This window comes from Lepidothrix coronata, unplaced genomic scaffold (genome assembly GCF_001604755.1).
Source record: "Lepidothrix coronata isolate B3197 unplaced genomic scaffold, Lepidothrix_coronata-1.0 Scaffold99, whole genome shotgun sequence".
NCBI lineage: Eukaryota > Metazoa > Chordata > Aves > Passeriformes > Pipridae > Lepidothrix > Lepidothrix coronata.
In genome coordinates, this window is record NW_016690279.1 from 1,445,339 (window position 1) to 1,464,702 (window position 19,364).

General features: G+C 44.3%; 1 long non-coding RNA gene across 1 annotated transcript in view; it reads left to right on the forward strand.

The window, feature by feature from the left end:
- Window positions 1–19,364, forward strand: part of LOC108501034 — a 68,006-nt gene that overhangs the window by 43,440 nt on the left and 5,202 nt on the right. Inside the window, exons 11-13 of the long non-coding RNA XR_001876115.1 lie at window positions 9,973–10,218; window positions 17,641–17,776; window positions 18,067–18,302. This is a non-coding gene — a long non-coding RNA (uncharacterized LOC108501034). The remainder of the gene's footprint in view (window positions 1–9,972; window positions 10,219–17,640; window positions 17,777–18,066; window positions 18,303–19,364) is intronic.

Genomic DNA, 19,364 nt, shown 5'->3' on the forward strand with positions numbered 1-19,364 from the left:
GCTCAGAGGTGATTTGAACAAGTTACCCAAAGAAAAAATGGTTTAGTGTTCTGAGCTGCAGGCTGTGAAGAATGAAACAAGGATCTGTCCTATTGGAGGTGGTGCTAGAGAGGCTCCATTATGGGGGGGAACCCCTGTCCTGACCTGTTTGAAAATAGTCCCCTGCTCACTGCAGTGTCAGGTGGAGGTTTTCAGATCTAGATCTGTCTGCAGACTTCAGTTTAAAAAGTTCAGATGCCTTTGCACTTCTCTGCACTAGGGTATCACAGAATCATAAAATACCCTGAGCTGGAAGGGACCCACAAGGATCATCCAATCCAGCTCCTGGCCCTGCACAGGACACCCCAAGAATCCCCCCATGTCCCCGAGGGCGTTGTGGGTTGTGCCCAGAGGTCCTGCCCAGGGCAGTGGGGAACATCCACATGGCATCAGCCTTTGCTACTCTGAGCAGGAATTCGTATCCCTTGGGATCACACCCCTCCCTGTTTCCTCCAGTTTGAGGGAGGCCAATAATTTGCTGGTGGCCATTTAACCTCAGGAGGCCTTTTTGCCTTCCCGTCTCTGCCCCACACAGCCTGAGATGCTCTTGCCAGCAGGCTGAGCTGAGGCTTCTCTCATTTCCTCCCTGTAATTCCCCTCTTGGATGGGAAAGGCTGGGAATAGATTAAACTCACCTCTTCCTCTGGGGCTGCACTGTCAGTCCTTGCTGTGCACGGGCAGAACAAGTCCCACTGAGTTCTGGGGCTGATTCAAACAGAGGCAGAGCCTTCACTTTAACTGCACCTTGATAGGAATATCTCAGAGTTCTGCCATGTAAATAAAATATGCCAGCACATCTACCTTCTAAAACTGTCTCTGCTATAATTAGGACTTGCCTGTACTGATATTAGTTGTAGTGTTTCCACCAAGTTTAGTTTGGTCTGGGTTATCTTAGAAATGAGTTTGGATGGTGTCATTTGTGGTTCTTTGTCATCTTCTTGAATTCAACCTATTTTCATAAAAGAAAGATCTTTGCTTCCTCAGGCCATAGGTGCAGCACAGACCTGATTCCTGTCACCTCATAAGCCAGAAACAGTTACAAGATCATGTCCACTACTAGTTGTAAAATCGTTTTTTATAAAAATGTCCCAATTATCCACAAAGTGTGTTTTGATGGTGGGGCTAAGGCACAGCGTGAATGCCATTTCATTTAAAGCACACAATTAAACACATGTGTGTGTAGATTATAGAACTGTTTGGGAAAAACAGCTTGAAGATAAACATCCAATGAGCCATTTGTCTGTTAAGATAGCCTATGTTTATTCTCATTCCAGAGATTGTGTGTCTGATCAAACCAGATTTATAACAAAACATTCAAAATATAGGTTATTTTTGGACTAGGAGAATAAAGTTTTCCTCTGCCACAATGCCTGCAGAAGGAGCTGGCAGTGCCAGGGAACACGATGTTCTGGGCCTCCTGCTTATCACAGTTGTCCCATAGGCCTCTTTCATTTCTTGTTTGTTTGTCTCTGTCTCTCTCTTGTCCTACATTTAGATTTTAAGCTTCTTGGACAGAGTGTGATTTGGCATTCATTGTTCCAACAGTCAGAGATTTATTCCAGAGGAGCTCTGGATTTGGGACCAAATGATGATGATAATAGGGATTGAATGTAAGACACAAAAGAAAGCTCCACAGCTGAGCCTGAATTTGAAAATGCAACATTATGGAAGGTTTCTAAGAAAGCACACGTTTTGCAGAGCTGGGTTTAGTTCCTCTTTCAGTCTGTGATGAATTCCAGGGAAGAGGTGACCACACACTAGCAGAGTTTCCTCCTGGTGACACCTCTGTGAGGACATGGCAGAGAACATTGGGCAACACACTTATATTTCATGTGACCTCCCTTTGAGTCATTTGTCCTGTTGTCACCAGAGCATCTCCCATCCCATCCCATCACTTGCTTTCTGAGAATTTAGTTGATTTTTAGGTTTCTTTTTCCTTGGCACACTTCTCCCTCCCTTCACCTGGTGCCAGTCCTGCCTCGTTCCTTGGCACCTCTGTGGTACCTGTTTGGATTTCAGTGCCATTTGCAGAGCCCAGTTGTGCCCCTGGAACACAGTCCTGGGCAGAGAGGAGAGGGAGGTGGGTTAGAGTGGCATCATTCCTGGAAGACCAGCAGGAGATGGAAGGTGTCCATGAATTCAGGGCTGTTTTTCAGGCAGACTAAATTCTACCTGTGTTCTCGTGCCTAATGTTATCCACAGGATATTCTGGACCTTCAGGGTTGCCAAACCAATAGGAAACCAAAGCTGAAGTAGGAGAATTAGATGGAATACAGCTGTTGGAGGCCACATGAGTCCTCACAGTCATGGAACTTACTGGCACAGCTCTGTGAATAATGGGCTCTTTTCGTGCTCTGACAATTCTGAAAACATGCAGCAAAATATTTGTGAAGAACTTTGAATGTATTCAAAACAATCTGTCTTTAGAAAGTGTGTGAACTGAAAAGCTGTCAGCCTGCCTTCCTTAGCCAAATGAGAAATTTACTTTAATTTTTGTTCATTTAGTTGGTATTGTTAATTTAACTTCTTTTAAGCTTTAAATAAAAAAACCCACAAAGTTTAAAATTATGTTTGAAAAATGCAGATATTTCCTTTTGAAAACTTGAAAACTAAACATCTAAATGTTCTTGCACTGGTTTTATAGTTTGAGAAGGGTATTTTAAACCACTAGGTTTTGCAGCAAGTAGTGCAGAGCTGAGGAACATTTTGTTTGATCAGAAAGGAGATGTTGCTGAAATCTTTGCTGTAACACTTTGACCAGCTGTAGGCATTGACCTGGTCTCTTCTCTCTTCCTGAATAAATTAAGACACTACCAGAGGCAGTGCAGGGCTTCACTCAAGGCAGGAACTGTAATATTCTTTGGTCCTAAACTGTGCAAGTAGAAGAAAGATTTCATCATCTCCGTTGCTTGGGATTTTTGGTTTTCTGAGGGATTATGATGTAAAACTCCCCACACTGCTGCCAGAAAGGCAAACAGTTTGAGGAGAAGGGGACTCTGTGTGCTCTGAGTGACAGGACAGTGTCTCATATTCCTGCACAGGATTGTTTTGTCTCAGGCAGAATTGCCAAAGAGCTGTGGGTTTGTACTGCTCAGGTGCTCTCTGCACATATTTACATACAATGGAAAAAGGGGTCTGCCCACCCAGTCCCCAGTAAATAAATAAAAGTCACTTGCAGAACAGATATTCCTCTGTTGATCCTCCTTGCAGATGGAGAAGTGCAGTTAAAGGGGTGGAAGAAGGGTTAATGGTGGGACCTTCACTTGGAAGTAGGCCACTGTAAGAGATATAAATGACCACAAAGAGTGGAAGGTGAACAATTACAACTTCTTTAGAACAAGGAGGCTGCTGATGCTTCTCCAGGAACTCAGGGTCAGGTCCAGGTCCACACTCACTGTCAGGCTCCTCTTCACTAAGTCCCAAACTCATCTGCAGAAGTGACTCAGTGGAATAATTTGCCACTTGCCTTGGATGACCCACAGATGTCCTGGGATGTCCAAAAATGGAATTTTATTTCTTTAATTAGAGGGAAAAGGCACTGGCCCAACAGCAAGACATGTTTGGTGCGTGTGATTCTCATGTGCAATTCATGTGTGATGTGTTGAAACCGTGAAATGTGGGAAATGTGGACCTGTGTGTCTGGAAAGCAGAAAGTCTGATAGCCCTCAGCTGTGACTTGCACAATAGAGAGCTTTGGCTGTGCTGTGTCTGTGGTGCATCTCAACTCCCAGTGAACTACTGGGCTTTTTTGTTTGTTTGTTTTGGTATTTTGTCCCTTCACACAAAACTTTAGGTTATTTTCCACTTCCAGACTGAGAGAAATGTCTGTTGGAAAGCACAGTTCCAACTAACTTAAAGAAAGAGCTTCTTTAACATCTCTCCCACTCCTTTTTCCTGCTTAAGATGTTTTATCTTACCTTGGTGCCCTAAAGCTCCTGGGATCTGCTTGTTCAGACCCACCAGAGGATGTAAGCTCTCATCATGTTGTGATAGTGTTTGGCAAGTGGTGACTTGTGTGGTGCAGTTTCGAGTAAATAAAAAAAAATCTGGGCAAGACTGAAGGTTTGGGAGAGCAGAGCTGTGTCTCTGCAGTGGTTATGGTGACAAACGTAAAACATTTGTACAAAGGGAATAGATTAGTCACCAGCTGTTATTATAAGCCTTTCACATTATTTAATGACCAGAGTAGGCTTTAGGCAGCCAAGCAGGAGACTGTATGGCCCCTAAGTGCCTCTTACAGCCCTGTAAAACCAGGGCATGATCTTACCCTCTCTTATCTCTAATGCTACTTGCAAAATAAAACATACTGGTATTTGGCTTGCTAGCCATAGATGCAAACCACTGCAGAGCTTAAGGGTGTTTCATTAGAACTCCATTAAAAATGAACAATCAATTTAAAAAAAATAATCAGAATCCACAGAGCAAAGCCTCCCAATATAAAACATATCCAGTCTCCTTTGCTTGTCCCGGGAGCTTAGGTGTGTTTTGCTTATAATTTGTGATTCTTGCAACCATTAGGAGTGCAGAATACTTTTATTTATTTATCTATGTATTTAATCAGAGTTTTAAAGCCCTACACAGATCTGGGCATGGGCTTGTTAAACAGAGCAAAGGCTCAGCGTGGTGGTGTTTTGTTCTGCTTTTAGGTGCAGTTTTATCCCTTGCTGCAGCTGCTGCTCCTCCTTTACCAGCCAGGCTCTTCCCAACATGTGCTTGGGATGGTTTCTGAGTTGCCAGGCTAGATACAGATGATTGTGTCTGGCAGAGTGTCTGTCTGGTGTTGGTGGTAAAGCAAAGCAAATGTGCAGAGCTATTGGATGCTGCTGGAAATGTGAGCCCTGGCTGTGCCTCCCTCCAGCCACCATCCAAGGGATGGGGCTTCTCAAGTGACAGGCTCTTGATAGTGGTTTGAAACTATTTTCCCTCAGAAGTGGCAAGCCTGGTGGATATCTAAAACAAACTCTAAGAGAATTTAAGACAGATGAATTCTGGAGGGATATTTTTTCCTTGACTCAAGATTATTAAGGCGATTATTAAGGTGATTAAATCTGAAAGCCCCTCTGATCTGTGTTAGCACCACTTGCTAGTGAGATATCTACATGTAGCTGCCAAAGAAAGATCAATACAAGGGTGACTAAAAGGAAAACAGATAATTGCTGAGATATACTGGAAGATCCACAAAGAGTTTTCAGGGTCCACACTCACCAGGAAGAAGATGAAATGCAAGGGAGATCCTCTAAATGGTGTCACTCAGAGATCTCAGGGAAGCAAGTGGCAGTAAAATGAAGTCATCAGGGAACCAAGCTGGAAGCAATGGTTTGATACAGCATCATGTTCAGCACGGGGAACCCAGCATTGCTCCTTCAACAGCCTCAAACTAATTAAAAAGTTTCTTGCCTCAATAACCTCCATTTTCCCCCACTGCTCTGTCACATGGCCTGTCCTGGTCAGAGAGAAGGGACCATATTCTGCAAACATTTACAATTACCTTTGCTCTCCCAAACTGTTTTGGGAAAGCAGGTGGACACAAGGTTCATAAACATTTGTAGTGTTGGGTTCTTGACACAGAGTGTCTGACACCGTTTTCTTTTCAGCTGCCTTATCAAGGTGAGTTGAGAATCCAAGATCTTGAAATACTTGGCAAGCAGATAACTACAGCATATTCTACTTCAACATATTGCAAAACTTTGTATGATCTTTAGTCTCTAAGGTGTTGCCTGTTTAGGTATAGACAAATCCACATTTTGAAATGAAAAGTTGGTCGTACTAAAAAAAAAACCCTGGAGATTACAGTGCCTGTCAGTGCTGTGTGTGACTCCACTTGGCCTTTTTAATTCCCATTTCCCTGGTTGAGGAAGGCTGGTGCTGGGGCAGGAGCAGGCTGTGCTGGGGGCAGAGCAGGCTGTGCTGGGGGACCGGCTCTGATGAAGTGAAGGGCTCGTGTGCTGCTGGCTCTGAGGTGAAAACAACCACTCTGAAATCTCAGGGCTTCCTTAGAAATGTAAAAAAATGGGGTGGGAGCATAAGTTAATTGTGCTTTTACACACTGTTATACTTGTCAGCGTGCCAGACTCTACATTTCTTCCAAGGGTGAAATGAAAACTCCAAATTCATGTGGTTATGAAACAATTTCAGAATGAGCACTCAGCAAAGAATTATAAAGTGGGAAAGACACAGTCCTGTGTCACAGCTGGTTGAGAAGGGGCTGCATTGATCAAGGTTTCTTGCAGCTTGGAGGAGCCTTTTGGAGTGTATTGAAACCATTCTGTGTGTTGAATGTATGCAAGGTCCTGATTTGTTATGACATTTCTTTGATTAGGGGATGAGGCAACTGGCAGAAGGCATCACCATCATTCCAAGAAATCTCATTTCTCTGCAACTGGAGATTTAGGAAATGAATCTGTTTTGCCCTGATTTACACTGGAATCCATTCATAGGTTGCAAACTGGGCATGGCAAGAAATCAGGGGCACTGCAGGGGACTTCTGGAGAAATGATGATTGCAGTGGGAGACACTGAGGAACAGGGACCAAGCACCTCTCCTGCAGCAATGGAGCCTGAGGTACCTGAAGGCCTTTCTAAGCCAAGCTTGGTGCAGCCCCTCTTGGGTTTAGTCCTGAGACTGAGGGAGTGCAGCACCATTTTAAAATTGCATTAATAACCCTTGTGATTTCCTTCTGGGCCACAGGTACTTCACAGAGACTGTATTTGCAAGCTCAGTCCTGACTGGCATCTCCAGGAGGGCAGAGTCAGTCTCAAATAAGTATCTCATTGGACAAACAGCATTTTGCTTATTTTTGTTGGTGGAGATGAGTCAAGGAGGGAAAAAATGCAGAAAGAGGGGGTCAAAATACCCTGAGGCTTAATCCAAACTGGAGAAAATCCATATTAAACAACTGAGTGTGCCTGAACTTATCACATGCAAATCTACTCTTTTAGACACATAGACTCAAATCCTTAAAGCTGTGTCTTGGCCTAACTCTCACTTGGATTCTGAGCTCCCATTGCTGACACCATGTGCTAATTCAGGCACCCAGGTTTCCATGCACTGTTCTCTACCATGAAGAACAGTTGGTCTTGAGGGAAAACATTTACATAGATGACAGCTATTTTCGGGAAAATGAAAAGTACTGGGTGGAAAAGGAGGTTTTGACATTGTGTGAAATACGGGGTTTACACACAGTAGTTTTTGCTATGTGTGTATAAACGGGTGATTTGCCATATATTGATTCACACACCATTTGTAAGTGTCTAATTTATTTATTTATAGAGATGTATGGAAACCATGGTTTGAAAAGCAGTTTGCATAACATCTGGTATGTCAACAATGTAACCTTTCAATTTACTTGTTGGTAAAAATGTCAATGTAATGAACCTGGCCTCAGCACTGGTTTACACAGATTTGCTGGCAGACAAAGCAGTAATGATTTGCATGTCAGTGTGAGTGACATGTGCCCTCCAGTTTTGAGTGGTTTACACAGCTCAGAGGAATAAAAAGGGTAGAGCACATGGCTGGTTCCTCACGTACTTATGCTGGCAGGACAAATCTCGTGTATTTGTCTGGTGTGAAACATTCCATCTCATTTTGACTTTTCAAAAGCTGCCTTTGATTTTTCACTGAAATTGTTTTTTGGTTTTTTTGGGGGGTTTTTTGGATATATGATAAAAAATATAAGAGAAGAAAGTAGACCTGAAGTTGACTTCAGATCCAGGAGCACGTAACCCATGAGCCTTTCCTGAACTTGTTTCAATTACTTTCCCAATTTATGTATTTTCTACAGACAAAGATGTTGTACTGGGATGTGACAGAGGAATCTAGTGGATCCTTGATTACTCTTAATAATATGCCAACAGGAATGACAGCAATAATATATTGTTTACACCTTTTATATTACTGCCTGTACAAGATGGGTACCATAAATCACATCACATTTTTGTCACTCTGTGACTCACTGCTTGACAATTTGAAAGTAGAAGAATAATAAATGTGGTTGATACTGAATAGAAAAGAACCTTGCTTGAGTGGAATCAAAGTCCATGGATGGCACCAGATGTTCTTTATTTTAGGGAGTTTGGGCTTTCACAGAGCTCCATTGCCCAGCTCCTCTCCCCAAATGCAGGAGACCTGATTTTAGGAAATTGCAGATTATCTCCTCCTTCCTCTCCTGCCCTGACTCCCCACCCCAAAGATCTGCTTTGAGGTTTGGTTTGCAATCAAGTTACCAAAAAAAAAAAAAAAAAGGTGGAGGAGGGCAGGAGACAAGGAGACAGTTACTTGACCACTTTGCTTGTGCTTTTTCTTTTTCCTTTTGTGTGTTTTGTTTTACAGCACCAGCTGCTTCCCATTGTTCTGCCCACACCATCCTGTTTGGGTCTGATTTGGGTGGTGTATGTCTGTGTGTGTGAGGGAGAGGGTCTCAGGGAAAGCTTTGTGCATCTGTTATTATCTGATAGCTTAAAAAAAATTAGAACCATATACGGGCTCACACTCACAGCTAAGAAAAGGAAACTTCACCAGCTTTTCCACAGCTCTCTTGTTTTGGGGGCAGATTTCTGGTATCTTGATGAATACACAGCTTGAACCAATGCCAACTGCTTGTAAGGGCTTCTAGGGTTTTTTCAGTCATTCTTTTCTCCTCACTACTTATACTTGCTATTTGTCCATCATTAATATTTCCTTTATACATTTAAAAAATATTGTAAGTTGATATTTTACTTTTATTCCAGTTGGCCAAACTCCATCATAGGACCTGCAGCACATCCAGTGCCTGGGGTGATGTGCAGACCCCAGCCCCTGCAGCTCCTGGGGGGGAGCAGATGCTGGAGCAGAGCTCCCTCAATCCCAATTTCCACTGCAGGAAATACAGGCCAGAAAGGATCTGCTGTGGCAGGGATGTGCACTGGGGGTGCCCAGCATGAGAGACCTGCAGTGGGGCACCTTTCTTTGCAATCCAGGCAGATCCTCAGGTACTCCCAGATATCACAGGATTCGAGGACCTGATTTTTTAAAAAATGTCTTTATTAAAAATTTATTAACTGTTTGTGTGACACTTCTGATTGTAGTCCTATTTAGGCAGAGGGGTTTTTTAATACATGACATGCTTTAATCAGGTGCTTTTTTTAGACTGGAGCCTTTTAGCAAAATGCACAAATTCAGTATCTTATCTGGCAGATCAGATGCACCTGGAAGTCCATATGAGGGAGGCTCTCCAGAGGTTATTGGGGAACGAAAGGAATGCTGGACAATGTTGGGTAGGGTAAGGCAGGACAGGATAAGACTGGCAAGAAAGTTATATATTTGTAGAGAGGAACACATAAAAAATCACTAATTACACAGAGGTTATGCAGCTGAGGACTGTATTGACAGATGTTGTTGGGGATTATTTTAATGTACCTAAACAATAATAACAAACCCTTATAAATATTTGAACGGCACTGACATTTATTTATTTATTTATTTATTTATTTATTTATTTATTTATTTATTTATTTATTTATTTATTTATTTATTTATTTATTTATTTATTTATTTATTTATTTACATGGGGCTCATGCAGAGTTTTCTCTCCAGCTGTGTCTACTCAGGGCCCCATCCAGCTTGGGCTCAGTGTAACTTTACATACAACACAGCATTATTTGGAGTCCCAGGCACACTTCCCACCACATTAAAATCAGATTGAGTTCTCACAGGTTATGCTGCTGGCCTGGAAGGTACAATCCTTGAAAGACAATCCTTGAAAGGTCTTTCCCCTTTCCCCCTTTTGTTGGGCATTTGCTCTTTTTTGTCGTCTGGATTGAAAAATGAGGATGTGACTGAGTCGAAGCCCAAATCCCACCAAGTTTCTTTGCTGTGTAGCCAAAAGCTGCTCAACCCTCCTTCCCTCTCCTGTATTTTGCCTGTAATGTTAAATTTCTCTGCTCCTTGTTTACCCAGATGGAGGCAACACGTTCAGCTGCAAAACCAAAAGCAGGACCCAGCAGGTCCCGACCTGCGGCGACAGGAGCGGCTCTGCCTGGGACTGAACCCCCAACTGCAGCTTCTCCACTTCCAGCTCCTGGAAAGATGGGAAGCCCTTGAGCCCTTGAAGGCTGTGAGCCACTTGACCACTGCTCTTTACTGGATGAACCACTCCTGCTTGTTTATCTTCCCTACTTTTTCATGCTCTGGACTATCAGTAAGGTAAGAAAGTGCTTCTCAGGCTACACCAACACTGTCATGTGTGCTCAGCTCCTGATGCACAGGCAGAAATCATCCGTGTGTGCACACCAGCTGCATTTTTGGGGGATGCTGAGCCCAGGATTCAGAGCCCATCCGTGGAGAACAGAGCTTCTTGAGTTTATATTTCCAGGAATGCCTGAGGGCTGGAAGTAAAGCCACTGATTAATGTGCATTTGGAAGGAAAGGCCTGGTAGCCACCTCCAAACACACTGGGAGGCTCCTTTCACTTGTGCAGTGAAGGAAAGAGGAGTGACTAGAGGAGAGTTTGACTTAACTGGAAATGAGGTGGGGAAAAGAATAACAACAAGAAAATAAGGTGTAGGGCAACAGATAGTTCAGAGAAGAGGCTTATAGAGGGTTGAGTTTCATTTTAGGGTTCTGATTTATCTGAGCTGAGCATGGCATCAGCTGAAATTCAGACCGAAAGTAGGACACAAACTTAATTGCAAAACCAGCTGAAACCACAGGATGCAGTCACAGAAAATTCTCACTCGTTTGAGGCTGGCATAGGGTTTCACTGAGCTTCAGCAGGAGGTTTTGGGGGCCCCAAAATAGATTCAGGGAGTTAAAATTCAGTTGCTTTCCCAAATTCAACCCTGGCCTAGCAGAATTACTGAAGGGGGTGATTAGAGATCATCCCCACAAGTGGGAGTGACGGCTGGCTGGCACACTGCTCGTCCACCTAACAGTGAGATTTGTAGGGGATATGTTGTAACTGTGGGTGTAAACAGATATGGTCATCCTAAAATACCTCTGTCCAACACCATGGCAATGAGTGACACGGAAAACCAAAGGTCAACAGCTGTTTCTCTTGCAGAAAAAAGTGACCCAAGAGCCTCAGACCTGCGGAGACTGGGCAGCCACAGCTCTCACACTGCTCTTGTAATTGTCAGCTGCTGATGGCTGATTCCTGGAAATAACCAGGGAGAGAGAGGTCTGTGCCTAACATGAACAGACTTGTGGTTGCATTGGAAAGCCAAAACAACAGCTTAGAGCCAGTCATTGCAGCAGCAGCTCTGCCTCTCTGACACCGTGTCTGTGCTGCTCCCCCAGAGAATATTTGCTGCTACAGACATTTATCCCACTCTGGATTTCACTCCTCCTGCCACTGTTCTGCTTTCCTCTATGCAGGCAGACTTTGTCTGGCTCTCAGCAGCCTGAAGTGTATTTTTTCCTGTGTTGGATGCAGCCAGGAATCCTGTAGGATGGGTCAGGGCTCAGGAAGGTGTTGCACAGAGGGACTCCCTTGCACTGGTGCTCACCCTGAGTTACTGGGGAGTTCCTCCACCTTTCTGTGCCTCCCTCATTGCCATGAGGGCACAGACATGCAGGGGAGGAGCTGCAGAGGTTTTGTTTCTTCACAGTGTTTTAGAAACCAAAAATATCTGAGACTGGGAGACATTGCCTTCAGCTCTAAACTGTGCTCTCCTTGGGTATCCTGAAGGCATGGGATCTTCAGGAGGCCTGATCCTGTGCACAGTGGGGGAAGCTGAGGATGTGATGCAAAGCCTGTTTTTCCCATGGCTGCTGAGCTGAGTGGATTTTGGGCAGCAGAGAGGTCAGTCCTGTTACTGGGATAGGAGAGCATTGAAACAGCATTTTCTGGTGCCTTTGGCATTTGGAATTAATGGGTGTGAAGCTTCTTTTCAGTTCTGCTTTTCATGTGCCTGGTTAGTGTGGTGCACGTGTGGGGTGGAGTTTTGCAATCGCCAGATTTCCCCATCGGTTTGGGTTTGTTTCTCTGATTTTTACAAGGGATGAACAGGCTATCACTTCAGGGCACAGCAGACAGCAGTGTATCAGGGGAGGGAAATCCAAGAAAAATAGTATCTGAATACTGTTTGTCTTGCAAGCACATGTAGGCGTTTCTTATTTCTGAAGGCGCTCTCGTCAGTCGGACACTGAACAGTTGTGACATCTGGTGCAAGTTCCTGTCCCCCAGAGTCGGTTCACACAGTGTGGAGTTTGCTTTTTTAAATCCACCACAAATAAAGCCCAGCATTATCTCCCTGTCCCCACAAGGGCAAGTGGGAGGCTTTTGGGAAAATGCTGCAGACTCCAGGGAGGTGGAGAGGTTTGGTGGAAGGGGCCGTTTGGGTCCTCTCTGCCTTGCCATGGGTTGAGCAGTGAGGAAACCCCCAGCTCAGACTGCAAGAGGGGCCCCTGCTGAGGTGCACAGGAGGTGAGGCAATGGTTATTTCATTCAAACAGAAACAAGGACCAAGTGCAAACAATGACCCACAGCTCCAAACCTTCTGAACTGTCCTCCCGGGCTGTGTTGAGGATCCTCGAGTTGGTGTTCTCAGGTTTGTGTGTTGTTGACACCTCCCACTCTGCTGCTGGGAGCTGGGAAGGCCACAACCAAGTTGGCTTTCCTTCCCACACCATCTGCCTGTATCAGGGAAGAAATACTGTCTGTTTGTTTAGGTAAGATATTAGTCTGCCCCTGGAGCTCCAGGTCACTGTAAATGTAACACAAACCCTATTTCCTGTTAGGAAAGGGGAAAAAATATGCCTGTGAATTGTCTCTGATGTGCTGCCAATTGTCAGGGAAGATTCAATTTGGTGGAGAATTACTGTGCTCCTAAAGAGCTGCACTGTTGATGGAGATTTAGGGCAGCTAATCTTGCCAGAATTGGGAGATTTGTCTTTGATTTCCATCAAACCAGGATTGTGCCTGGTTGCCCAGCCTGCATGGCACAAGTGGCTTGAGGGGGAGGCTGAAGCAGTGGCTCAGGTTCATGGGACCACAATGGGACACGAGGGGACACCTGTGCATGGCTGAAGGAGGGCTGGGCAGGGATTTGGGATGAGGCTGGCAGGTGCTGGGGCAAAGCTTTCTGTCCTGCCATGGTAAAGGAGAAATGGGATTTTCTTGCTGCCTTGCCAAAAATCCAGACCAAAGAGACAGGAATTTGCTCTGTGTGTGTGATGCACACATGTGTTCACTGCTAATCCAATAAAGCAAATATGTGACCTGTGGAATGACCCAAAGCTGCCACAATAAACAGTGCTATAGATCACTCCTGGGTTTCACCTGCTTTTGCACTCTCGTAGCAAGGCCAGTGTCAGCTGGTGTGTAAGCAGCACCACGTGGACAGGTGAGCTACAGCTACGCATTTGGGGTCACTGATGGTGGAAGCCATCCCCCCACCCCCTCCCAAAATGGGCAACAAAATAGGTTTCCCTTTTTTTTAAATTATGTTTATTGCAAAGAGTACTATTTTAACTTAGGGCTGGATAAAGGTCCACTGCACTTAGATAAAGCTGATGTTGTACATCATGTTGCTTGACCTACTCCATAGGCCTTGTCTCCAAAAACATTCATCCTCCAAAGAAATATAAAAAAGTCTATGGACTGTGTTCCATGGAACTGCCCATATGTTAATTGGATATCAGAGAGACTTTGCAGCCAGGCATTCTCGCTGTGTCCATGTGCCAGTGTTGAACCTTCCACAACAGAGAACATCTAAATCATGTTAGCATTAGTGGCAGAGTAATTGTTAAATAAAAGCTGTATAATCCCTAAAAAGATTTAATTTTTATTTAGCTTACTACTGCAGCAAACAATAGCTTGCTCAATGGCTGGAAGGAGACCAGAAGAAATGCAGAAAAGCAGTGTTAAGGGCTATAAGGCAGGCTTTTTTTGCCATTTGGTTCCCTCTCCTAGTTGTTTTTACAGAGCTGGCGAGACAAGTGAGGACTCAGCTGCTGCCCCACACTCCCTGTCCCTCCCCAGCCCCTGCAGGCAGAGACACACTGGCAGCATCACCATCTCCATCCCTGGGCACTCGGCCTGGCAGTGGCTGATGGAGCTGAACCAGCATCAGCACAATTATCCTCCCTGTGCTCCTTGGAAACAGGGTGAACTCCTCCTGTGCTCTGGTCCAGGCTTCCAGGCAATCCATGGAGATGTCACATGTTCTCTCCAGCTGTTTGTCACACTCATCCAGGTTTTCCCTGGAGCGCTGGATCTCAGAGGGGTGGGTGAGTTTGGTCCAGCCTGCACAGCTCCCATGGCATGTGGGGACACTCCCAGCCCTTTGTCCAGAGGTTCCTTCTTCAGTGGAAAGCAGAGAAGCTGCTCCTGGCATAAATACAGGTCTTTGTTCTCCTTTTCCTGGGGGGCCTCAGAGTTTCAGAGTGACGCTGTTGGATCAAAAAATAGAAACACAACACCTTGTTCCATCCAATGCTGCTTAACGGAGACAGGGGGGCAAAAACCAGTGCTGCAGCCCCAACCATGTGTCTGCAAGGCTTGTAGCTCCTCCATCAGCCACTGCAGCCACTGTGAGGTGTCGCTCTCCCTCCCTGTCCCTCTCTCCAACACTTGCTGAACTGTCCTTGGCTTCTGAAAGGCCTGATTAGTTGATGATTTCTTCCCTGTTCCTTCAGCCCCTTGCTGGCTGCCTCCTAAATACCTGTGTGCATTAGGCTTGGCATGCTTTCCCCTTTTGCATCTATATCTATATAATTCCTATATACATATTTTATGCACATTTTATACACATATTTTATATATGTGTACTAACATTGAGAGAAAGAAGTGATTTGGCATCAGTTTTGCACTAAATGAAGGTAGGGTATTAACAAGAAAGCAAAGTGTTGGGAAAGGCCTCTCCATCTCCCTTGCCTGTGTTCGGAAATCTCCTTTAGAGATGGCTCCGTCTTTCCAGTCACCCTAAATCCTATTAATCCCTTTTTTATTTTAGTCAATTGAAAAAAATGCCATCATTGCTAAGGAAGTTTGAGATCTACTTTGAAAGGGTAAAATGGACTTAATCTGGTTCTCGTGTGATAAATACATATTAAGCTTCTTGGTCTGTCTGCACCAAGGATGACAAAATGTAATGCTTTAAAATCGATGTAAGGGACAGATCTTTTAATACTCTTTCTAACCTACTGCTCTGCAATACATCCTACATTTAAAAATGTGTATTTACAGTATGGTTTTTAGCATAGGTGAACATATCTGAAATACCCAGGCAAAAAGTGTCTGCTACTCCAGTGTCATGAACTGCTGGGAAAAAACAGCTATTACTCACCAAATCTAGTATCCAGTTCCTGGGGAAAAGACATTTTCTCCTGAAAACACCTGCAGGGTAAAGTTTATTCCCCTTCTGTCAATCTGAGTAACAAAGTAAGGATGCTATAATAAATGATGGCAGGGGCTGAAAAAGATGTAAGAGGATGGAAAAGAAATCATTAACCCACTGCACCAACTCTGCTGTGTCTGATAACAGGCAGCAGACAGGGGAGTGCCAGCACAGCCCTTTCACCCCTGGCTTTATCTCCTCTTGGTTGTTTTGCATGGGGTTTTTTGTTTTATCCAGCAGCTCTGAATCTTGTCCCCTCTGTGATGAGCCTCAGACACACAGAAGTGCCCATCTTCACTTCCAGCAAAAGTCAGTATTTCCTAGAAATCCGCCCGTGCTCCTTCCCTGGCTGCGCTCGCTGGAGCTGCGCCGGGACAGCAGCTGAAGGGTCACCCCAGTGGCACTGGAAGGAGCCAGAACCCTCTGCAGTTTATTATTCGTGCTGGTAAGTGTGACCTGGAAATTCGTATCCTTTAGAACCAGCTGCCAGGTCCCTGCATTCCTACAAAGCCACTCTTTTTCTCCCCCTGCCCCTCCCGCGCTGTCTGTCCAGAGACACGGAAAACCAACAACGTGAGTTCATGCTCCTGACAAGATGAGCATTGTCAGGAATATACAAGCTGTGGTTTTTCCTTTCTGCATCCTGAAAGTGAAGAAAAAAGACCTTTGATGTATCTAAAGTTCTGTTATTCTTTTTCCTTCTTTCAGCTAATAAAAAGGTGTCATTATATTATCACACTTGTGTCCCTTCCATGTTTATCCTGGCCCATATTCTGCTCTGCGACAACAAACATAAAACATCCCATGAGAAACTCTAGGTTAAGTTTATTTGACTTTTTTTTTTAACCTATGTTGTAATCAGGATTGTTTTGCTAACTTAGTTCACTGAGGTAGTTTTTGGTAAAGGCTAAGATTTGCTTAAGTGGCCAGAAAGAAAATACATATGACTGGTTTATGCCTTGCCACCCTGAATTGTAATGTTTTGTTTATTATGACTTTGGGCATGTTTTATGGGTGAGTGGAGAGGTCACAGCCTCGCATTTGAAACCTGTATTTGTGCTTCACGGGTTCTGGGATTTGAAACCACAAGCAGTCACTGAACTTCTTGGCTGCCTTAGGTGACTGTGACCAAGTGCCAGACCAGGTCCCCTCTGTGGTCAGCCTGCCAGGAGCACAAGTGTGACACTGGCCTGGGATGGGAGGTCTCCAGAAGAGCAGATGAGGCTGAAATAGCCCCACCACAGTGTACTCTGCTCTCCTGTCTTCCTCTGTCCTCAGTCCCAGCCTCTTGCCTTTTTAATGTTCTTAAATGTTCTTTCTTCAATCTTTTTTAATGTTCTTTCTGGTGAGTCTTTTCTTTTGGAGATCAATGTGTTTGTAAATGAGTATGTGCTCATATCCCACATAGAAAATGTGTCAGAGATAAGCCCAACTTCTGTAGTGGTGGATGCAATTTTAACAACTCAATACAAAAAACTCCTCACACTGCAAGTGGAAAAATGGCTTTGGGATGTGTCCAGTGCTTTGTATTTCCACACAAATTGAAGCCTTCTAAAAAAAATGAATTCTCATTAACCTAATGGGCTGTAGCTGTTTTACAGTGGAGAAAACTGAGGTCTCAAAATTTCACCGATGGCATTATGCCCGCAGCGATCCCCAGGCTGATGATTTTTTGCCACTCTCTCCTAAATTCTGTTCATCTGATGGTATTTTATGTCCCTGGTAACAATGTTGATGCAGCCATTCCCTCCCAAAACAAATATTGCAGTGAAGCTACTACAACAAACAATCCCTGTTGACCAACATTCACTGGTTCCTCACCTTTATATATATATTTATGTAACATTTCTAAGCTCAGTATGTTCAGTTTCATCCCTCTGTAGAAAGACTCCTTCTGTTAAATACAGTTGTTCCCAGGCCTTGGTGGGATGGGTAAAAGAGCTGCATTAGTCTGTAAAATCACCCTGGGGAGATCCTGGTTCAGTTGTCACCTCCAGTCATTTTGTTCTGGAATAAACTACTGAGGTTTAGCCCTTTGACCTCGGTCTTTTTTTGTCTTGAGGAAAATTAACAATGTGTCCTGCCTAAACCAAGTTATCTCTTCAAATGTAGAACTAATACATCAGAAGTACAATGAAAATACACAATCTTCTTGCAAAAATATATATTTTTTATTCCCCTGTCTGTGGTTTTTGACCTTATTTTTGTCATGGCCATTTACTAAATATATACACATTTTTCTTATTTACTTCATGACCCAGCTTTAATATTTTTACAGTTTCTCCAGAATTACTCAAATAATTCGAAGCTCATGCCTGAGAGAAAAGCTGTAGCTGAAAGCCCAGGGCTGGGATCACCCACTGGCTCCGGGAGGCACTGGGGAAGTGTCAACTGGATGAGGAGAACGAGGAGTCCTTTGGAAGGTATTTACAGATTTTTGGTACCAATAACTTTACTACTGGTTTCCTAAGCACATCACAAATGAAACCCAAGCAGCATGCAGTCACATGGAAAAGCAGCAATGTATGGATGAATGAAGCAACCATGGTTAACAGCAGGACCCTGTGCTGGGCTTCAGAGGGGGGAAGAGGAGAACCAGAGAGGAACAGGCATAAGAGCTGTTGTCTCTTGAGAAGATATTGGGGAATTTGGGATGCAAAGGAAACATGGTGTAGTACTGTGGAACAAAAAAACTTTTTTTTTTTTTTTTCAGATTGGAATATTTTCCCATTTGCTCCAGTCCTCTCTGCCTGGCAGTGGTGGCTGCCCCTGAGCCCGCCCTGGGAACGCTCTCCCCACACTCAGTGTACATTGGCAGCCACTCTGCTTCCCACCCTGAGAACATCCCACTCTGCTGCAGCACAACTGTGGGAGTTTGGCTTTGTTTGTTTTCCTTCCCCCCCAGGAGGAGGTTGTTCCCGAAAATGCTCCCAGTGATTCTCACCTCAGGTACCTCCCGTGGGTTCCCAGGCTGTGGTCTGGGCAGTGGGAATAGCACACGGAGTCATTCCTGCTGGTGCCCACAATGAAACAGTAGAAAATCATGCAACAGTTGGCATCTCCATGGAGGAGGAAGGCACAGTGTTACCCTTTCTTTATCAACCCAAGTCCTGGAGCTCAGCTCTGGCACCTGTGTACTGCAGATAAATCATCACTGGGGCTTTCCCCGTCTTGTTTGTGCACAGTTATTTACTCCACCCTTTTTTAATTCCACTTTGGGCCTGATCCTGCAAGCACCAGCTGACAGGATTGTGCAATCAGTTCTTCAGTGTCCAGAAGTGCATGATGTGCTTCGTGGCAGAGCAGCCTCTGCCTCCAGCCCCAGCTGAGCTCTGGTTTCCCCAGGCAGAGCTCTCAGCTCTGTGCAGTGTGTGAGGGGTGGCCTGGGAGGGTCCCCTGGGTAACTTGGCTTGCACATTAAGTGGAAACTTTCATTATTTACCAACTGGTCAAAATGACTTTGCTATTGACATAGGCTTCATTATGTCAGCCATTCCATCTTTGAAAACATGGGCATAACAAAGACAGAGCAGTGGCAGGGAGGGGGAAATTCCATTTCTTCCTAAATTGAGTGGAAACATCTTCAGGAAAATTAAAGAAAAACCCGAGAGAAGGAGAAGAGCAAAAGAATTAACTGTAGCCAAAGCCACTTTCCTTTTTCTTTTTCAATCTCCCTTCCAACATGCTCCTGGTAAAATCATTACAAAGGCCGTTTATTTTTAAAATTGAAAGATTGGGGAGAGTCATAATGAGATATTATGTGTAAAAGTTGCACATAAATTTCCTTCTGTCATATTTTGGGCTCTCCTAACGCATCCCCTTGGCAGGCCTGAGGGAAGCTGATCACTTTAGTATAGATTGTGTGTGCTTCAATAATATTGCCCAAGGACAGAGCTACTGGGTGGCTGAGTTGGCTACATACTGATTTAAAAATTAGCTGGGCTTTTATTTGCCACACTAAATTATTGCTCTCCAAAAAAAAAAAAAAAAAAAAAAAAAAAAAAAAAAAAA